General features: G+C 42.2%; 1 protein-coding gene and 1 pseudogene across 1 annotated transcript in view; one reads left to right on the top strand and one right to left on the bottom strand.

Moving 5' to 3' along the window:
- LOC111159051 (aldehyde dehydrogenase 1 family member L1) overlaps positions 1-7,451 on the bottom strand; it is a 116,423-nt gene that overhangs the window by 89,740 nt on the left and 19,232 nt on the right. The window lies entirely within an intron of this gene.
- Positions 4,679-5,617, top strand: LOC111159052 (annotated as a pseudogene).

Below are 7,451 nucleotides of genomic sequence, written 5' to 3'. Positions count from 1 at the left end.
GCCAACACACACACACACACACACACACACACACACACACACACACACACACACAATGGACTATTACTCAGCCATCAAAAAGAATGAAATCTTGCCATTAGCAACAACATGGAAACATGGATGGAACTAGAGGGTATTATGCTAAGCAAAGTCAGTCAGTCAAAGAAAGACAAATATGTATGATTTCACTCATATGTGGAATTTAAGAAACAAAACAGATGAACGTAGGGAAAGGGAAAGAAAAATATATAAAATGAAAACAAGAGAGGGAGACAAACCATAAGAGACTCTTAACTACAGAAAACAAACTGAGGGTTGCTGGAGGGAGGTGGCTGGGGAGATGGGGTAACTGGGTGACGGGCATTAAGGAGGGCACTTGATGCAATGAGCACTGGTGCTGCATGCAACTGATGAATCACTGAATTCTACCTCTGAAACTAATACTACAATGTATGTTAATTAAATTGAATGAAATACAAAATTTAAAAATGGTAAAAGTTTCAAAATAAAAAAATGAAAACAAGTATCTGTTTGAATATCTGTTTTGTGAAACAATTAAAAATGGAGAAGACTTGAATGGACATTTCCTCAATGAAGATATACAAACAGTCAACAAGCACACAAAAAAATGTTCAACCTTTTTAGTCAATAAGGAAATGCCAAGCAAAACTATAGTAAAATATCAATTCACACCTACTTTGGCTCATCTATAATATTTTAATAAGGGAAAACAAGTGTTGGCAAAGATGTGGAAAATTAGAACTATTATACATTGCTGGTAAGATATAAAATGGTGCAGGCACTGTGGAAAACAGTTTGGCAATCTTCAAAAACCTAAACATAAAATTACCATATTCCTCAGTAATGCCACACCTAGGCACATTATGTAACTGGGCTGTCTTTTTGTGTTCCAGCTGTAAACTTTATAAATTTGAATATTAATATCCTATCACATATGTAATTTGCAAAAAATTTTCTTCCATTCTGAAAGTGGTCTTTTCATTTTCTGGATAATGTCCTTTGCTGCACAGAAGTTTTTAATTTTGGTGAAGTCAAATTTACCTATTTCTCCTTTGTTGCTTTTGGTATATATCTAAAATTCCAGTGCCAAATATAACATCATGAAGATTTACCCCTCTCTTTGCTTCTAGGGTTTTATGGTTTTAGTTTTTACATTTAGATGATTGACCAATTTTAAGTGAGTTTTTGTACATGCTGTGTGCTAGGGATCCCACTTCATTCTTTTACATGTGGAAATCCAGTTGCCCCAACAATATTTATTGAAGACACTAATCTTTCCCCACTTAGTGAATTTGTTAAAAACCAATTGGTCAGACATGTATGGGTTTATTTCTGGACTCCCACTTGCAACCATTGATCAGGATAATGCTCTTTTTAAAAAAAATTTTATTTATTTGCCAGAGAGAGAGATGGAGAGATGGAGAGGACAAGCATGACCAGGGGAGCAGCAAGCAGAGGGAAAAGCAGGCTCCCCACCAAGCAGGGAGCCCGATGTCATGTTCGATTCCAGGACCCTGGGATCATGACCCAAGCCAAAGGCAGACACTTAACAACTGAGCCACCCAGGTACCCCTGGATCATGCTCTTTTGACTACTGTAGCTTTGTAGTAAGTTTTGAAATCAGAAAGTGAATTTTCAAAGAAAGAAGAAAAAAAAGAAAGAAAAAGAAAAGAAAAGGAATGGAAAGGAAGAAAGAAAGTTAGTTCTTCAAATGTATTCTTTTTCAAGACCGTTTTGACTTGTTAGGGCCCCTTGCAATTACACAGGAGTTTTAGGATTGGCTTTTCTATTTCTGCCTAAAGGACTCTTGAAAATTTGATAAGGATTGTGTTGTATCTGTAGATAACTTTGAGTAGCACTGTCAAAAGATTAAAGCTTCTTACCCATGAAGACAGCATGTCTTTATTTATTTGGGTCTTGTCTAATTTCCTTCAGAAGTGTTTTAAGATTTTCATTGTACAAGACTTTCGCTTCTTTGGTTAAACTATTTCCTAGATATTTCATAGTTTTTTGTTTTTTTTTTAAGTTTTTAAATTCCAGTTAGTTAACATAAAGTGTAATATTAACTTCAGGAGTAGAATTTAGTGATCCATTGCTTTCATGCAATGCCCAGTGCTGCTAGAGGAAGCAAGACTGTGGAAGAGTGGGAGACTTTATTTCATCTGGTCCACTGAATTTAGCTAGATAACTATCAAATAATTCTGAGCACCCATGAATTCAACCTGAGATGTAAGAAAATAATATCTGGAACTCTACAAGTAGAAAAGTGACCACTTTTTGCAAGGTAGGACAGTCGGAGAAGTGATTCTGAGGGGATATATCAGAAGGTAATTGGTGGAGGGTGAGGGGAGTCTTAGTAAGCTGGCTACTGGAAAGTGACATAGCCCTGGAAGGCAAAATCAGCACCCTTAGAAATCTGCTGCAGCTGAGAGATATCCCTGCATGAAAGGTGCTCAGGTGGTGAAACGGCAGAATTCTAGGTGGGACAGTCTGGTCTCAGGATCTCTGAAGTCACAAAAAGAATGGGGATGCCGAGGCAGTAGAGTTCTTAATCAGTGAAGTGGGGAAACTATTTACAGTCAGCGAGCCTGGGAGGGAAGTCTCAGCTCGGTTCACCATAAACCATGAGCCATGGCACCATCAGGTGACTGCTCTCTGTTGTGGGAACCCTGCAAAGGACAGGAATGTGGGGCCCCTCCTCCTTCCCCTGAGAGGGCTGGAGCATGTCCACACACGACTGGGGAACAACTGTCAGTGCCAGAGCCCTGCAAAAGACAAGAAAGTACTGACACCACCCACCCTGCCTTCCCCCAGGAGGGATGAAGTGGGTGCAGGCATGATCCCAAGACCACTCCCCATGCCAGGCCCCTACAAAGTACAGAAGCCTGGGACCCTCTGCCTTCTCCTGGGGGTATCAATGTGGGCATGCACCCCAGGAGTCAGCAGAGTTTCGCCACACAAAAGTGAAGGCCATTTATCCCTGAGGTTTACTAAAGAGAGGGGACCACGATCTTTTAGCTCTGGGACTAGAGATCAAGACAAAGCCATTTTTATCTTGATCCTCTAAAGAAGCACAGAAAGCCTTCAGGAAACAAAAGCTACACAGAGCAACTAAAAACAGCTTAACATTGACCCTGGCCCTCTGGCAAGGGGTTGTGAAACTCCACCCAGTCAAAGACACCTGAAACTCATCATAGCAGGCCCCTCCCCCAGAAGGTCCAGAAGACCAACTGAAAGAACAGATGAACAGCAACTTTACGGACCACACAGGACTGTAAAACTCCAGCACTAGGGGAAAATAGTATATAGAATTTGAGGGGTTTTCCCTCATGATTCATTTATCTTTCCATTGCAGTTTTTTCATTTTTTTTTTCTTTTTCCCTTTTCAACTAGCCTTTTATCAATTCTTTGTTTTTAAGTCTTTTTTAAACTTTCATTTTTGAAATTTACATTTTATACATATACTTTTCATTTTTGGCTTCCCTTCACTCTATTCAATTTTATTTTTGTCTATATATAAATTTTACTTTCTTTACAATTTTGGGATTTAGTGTCTTCTAACACAGAGACCAAAACACACTCAGGACAAAGCAGATCACCCTGTTTTGTGATCACCCTGTTTTTCACCCTGTGAAATTATATTCTCTCTTCACCCCACCTTTTTTTCTTTCTCTTTTTTTTTTTCCATTTTCTTCATCTTTTCCTTTTCTTTCCTGCTTTCTGACCTCTTTGGATTTGTCTAGTGTGTATTTTGCTTAGGTCAGGGTTGATTTTTTGATAGTACTCACTCATACATACATTTTTCTCTGAGCAAAATGACTAGAAGGAGGAATTCACAACAAAAGAAAGAACAAGAGGCAATATTCTCTGACACAGATCTAATCGATAGGGATATAGTAAAATGCCACAGATGGAAATCAGATAACAATTACAAAGTTACTAGCTGGGCTTGGAAAAAAAAGCATAAAGGTTACTAGAGAATCTTAGTGCAGAAATGAGATCTAATCAGACTGAAAAAAAAAATGCCATAACTGAGATGTGTCTAAATTGAATGCTCTAGTAGGTAGGGTAAATGAGGGAGAAGAGAGAGTAAGTGACATAGAAGGCAAGTTGATGGAAAGGAGGGAAGCTGAGGAAAAGAGAAAAAAACAACCAATCGACCATCAGGGGAGGCTTCAAAAAATCAGCAATGCCATAAAATGAAATTGTACAGGAATTACTGGGGTGCCTGAGGGAGAAGACAGAGAGGACCAGAAAGTATATTTGAGCAAATCATAGCTGAGAACTTCCTTAATCTGGGGAAGGAAACAGGTATTCATATCCAAGAGGTAGAGAGAACCCCTCACAAAATTAATAAAAATATATCAACACCCCAGCATGTAATAGTGAAGCTTCCAAATTTTAGAAATGAAGAGAAACCCTGAGAGCAGCTCAAGACAAGAGGTTCCTAACCTACAGATGTAGGAACATTAGACTGCCAGCAGACCTATCCACAGAGGCCTTCCAGGCCAGAAAGGGCTGGCATGATATATTCAGGGTATTAAATGAGAAAAACATTTAGTAAAGAAAAATTTATCCAGCAAGGCTGTCCTTCAGAATGGAAGGATAGGACGGCCGGTTCTCCCAGCGGCACGCAGCTGCTCTCCTCGGCTCCAGGATGATCAGCCAGAAGACCCTCTACTCCTTTTTATCTGACCCACACCGGGAGGCGACGTGCCCGCAGTCCCGAGCCAGCCGACCTGGGAACTGGCGTGATGGCTGTGGCTGAGGAGATGGGGATGCGGCGGTCAGTCCCCCCAAAAAGGCCTGGGCCGGGCAGGAGGACCCCGGCACGCCACCCTCCTCGCCACTGAGCCCGGAGCAGTTGATCCGTATTCAGAGGAACAAGGCCGCCGCCCTGCTCAGACTCACCTCGCTCAATGTGCTAGTGGATTTTGGTGAGAGTTGGAAGAAGCCATTCAGCGCAGAGTTCGGGAAACCGTGTTTAATCAAGCTAATGGGATTTGTCGCGGAAGAAAGAAAACATTACACTATTTATCCATCCCCACACCAAGTCTTCATGGGGACCCAGATGTGTGACATAAGACAGGTGAAGGTTGTCATACTAGGACAGGATCCGTATCATGGACCCAACCAAGCCCATGGGCTCTGCTTTAGTGTTCAAAGACCCGTTCCACCACCACCCAGTTTGGAGAACATTTATAAAGAGCTGTCTATAGACATAGAGGGTTTTGTTCATCCTGGTCATGGAGATTTATGCAGGTGGGTGAAGCAAGGTGTTCTCTTACTCAATGCTATCCTCACCATTTGGGTGCATCAGGCTAATTCTCATAAGGAGAGAGGTTGGGAGCAGTTCACTGATGAGGTCGTATCCTGGCTAAATCAGAACTCCAGAGGCCTGGTCTTTTTGCTCTGGGGCTCTTACGCTCAGAAGAAAGGCAGTGCCATTGACAGGAAACGCCACCACGTGCTGCTGACAGCCCACCCCTCCACCTTGTCAGTGTACAGAGGGTTCTTTGGATGTAGACATTTTTCTAAAACCAATGAGCTGCTGCAGAAGTCTGGCAAGGAGCCCATCAACTGGAAGGACCTGTGACCCTGACTTGGAGGGCTGTCTCTGGGCAGTTTTCTGGAAGCTATCAAAGTATTTGCCAGGAGTGACAGCATGACCCAGACAGAAGCCTCCAGGGCTCTCCCCTGGCTGGGACCATATGGCTGTCTTTGCAACATGGCTTTGGCCTAAAAACTGCTGTCAAGGTGTTTGGGAGAGGGTGGGGGTCAAATACAGAGACAACTAATGTCACCTTATGGTAGAAGGGGACAGGGGACAGAAGCACCTCTTGGTACAGTCAGCTGCTATTTGTTTTTACCTGGCGGGTTAGACGTTAGGTTAAAGGTGTCAGGTGTGTTTATCTAGAAAGCACCCCCCCCCCCATGCCCTGCCTGGCATTCCAGTTCTTGGCCAAGTACATCTGTTCCCTCCATCCTTTCCTGAGCCCTCAGGCCCCCTCCTTGAAGGAAGCAGGACAGTTTGCAAGTGCCTAGAAATTGAAGAATGCATGTGAGCCTTCACAGACAGGCAGAGGGAAATGAGCTGGGGCTTATTTTCATAGTTAATCCTGTGGGTGTTTCTAGGAGTGAGCAGTGGAAACTGAAGAAAGGGGGAATTTTTAAAAAAATTTTTAAGCGAGGAAATGCTTTTCTCCTAGGTTTTTAAGGCAGCACAGACTGCCAAAGGCTGTTTTCTATGGACTGAAATCACATGGAGATTTTTTTTTCCCCCTGCAACCCTGGTGAATTTTGCTGTTTTAGAAATATGCAGATGTATATATATATTTTGTAATTTCCTGTTGGGGGGACAATCTTCGTTAGGTCTGCACCTCCATCCTAGATCCTGTTGGAGATGCTGTTGATATGTTAGCCGGGGAAAGAGTTAACCCCGACTGAGTTTGGGAATAAATGATCGTTGAAGTTTAAAAAAAAAAAAAAAAAAAAAAAAGGAAGGAGAGGTAAAGAGCCTCCAGGACCGATGGAAACTGAAAGAATATGTGACCATCAAGCCAGCTCTGTAAGAAATATTAAGGGGGATCCTGTAAACAAAGAGAGAATCCAAGAGTAACATAAACCAGAGAGAAACAGAGACAATCTACAGAAACAGCAACTTTACAGGTAATTCAATGGCATTAAATTCATATCTTTCAATAGTTACTCTGAAATGCAAATGGGCTAAATTCTCCAATCAAAAGTCATAGGGTATCAGACTGGATTTAAAAAAGCAGACCCATCCATAGTTAGTCCACAAGAGACTAACTTTACACCTTAAGCCACCTCCAGATTGAAAGTGGCAAGTTGGTCTTTGTAGCAACATGGACGGGACTGGAAAAGATTATGCTGAGTGAAATAAGTTAAGCAGAGAGACTCAATTATCATATGGTTTCACTTATTTGTGGAGCATAACAAATAACATGGAGGACATGGGGAGATAGAGAGGAGAAGGCAGTTGAGGGAAATTGGAAGGGGCGGTAAACCATGAGAGACTATGGACTCTGAAAAACAACCTGAGGGTCTTGAAGGGGCGGGGGGGTGGAAGGTTGGGGGAACAAGGTGGTGGGTATTAGGGAGGGCACTTATTGCATGGAGCACTGGGTGTGGTGCAAAAACAATGAATACTGTTACGCTGAAAAGAAATAAAAAAAAAAGAAAGTGGCAAGTTGGTGCAGCCACTTTGGAGAACAGTGTGGAGATTCCTTAAGAAATTAAAAATAGAACTTCCCTATGACCCTACAATTGCACTACTGGGTATTTACCCCCAAAATACAGATGTAGTGAAAAGAAGGGCCATCTGTACCCCAATGTTCATAGCCGCAATGGCCACAGTCGCCAAACTGTGGAAAGAACCAAGATGCCCTTCAACGGACGAATGGATAAGG

This window comes from Enhydra lutris, unplaced genomic scaffold (assembly GCF_002288905.1).
Source record: "Enhydra lutris kenyoni isolate GAN:26980312 unplaced genomic scaffold, ASM228890v2 scaffoldscaffold66, whole genome shotgun sequence".
In the NCBI taxonomy this organism is placed as follows: Eukaryota; Metazoa; Chordata; class Mammalia; order Carnivora; family Mustelidae; genus Enhydra; species Enhydra lutris.
This window is presented reverse-complemented; position numbering and strand designations above follow the sequence as displayed.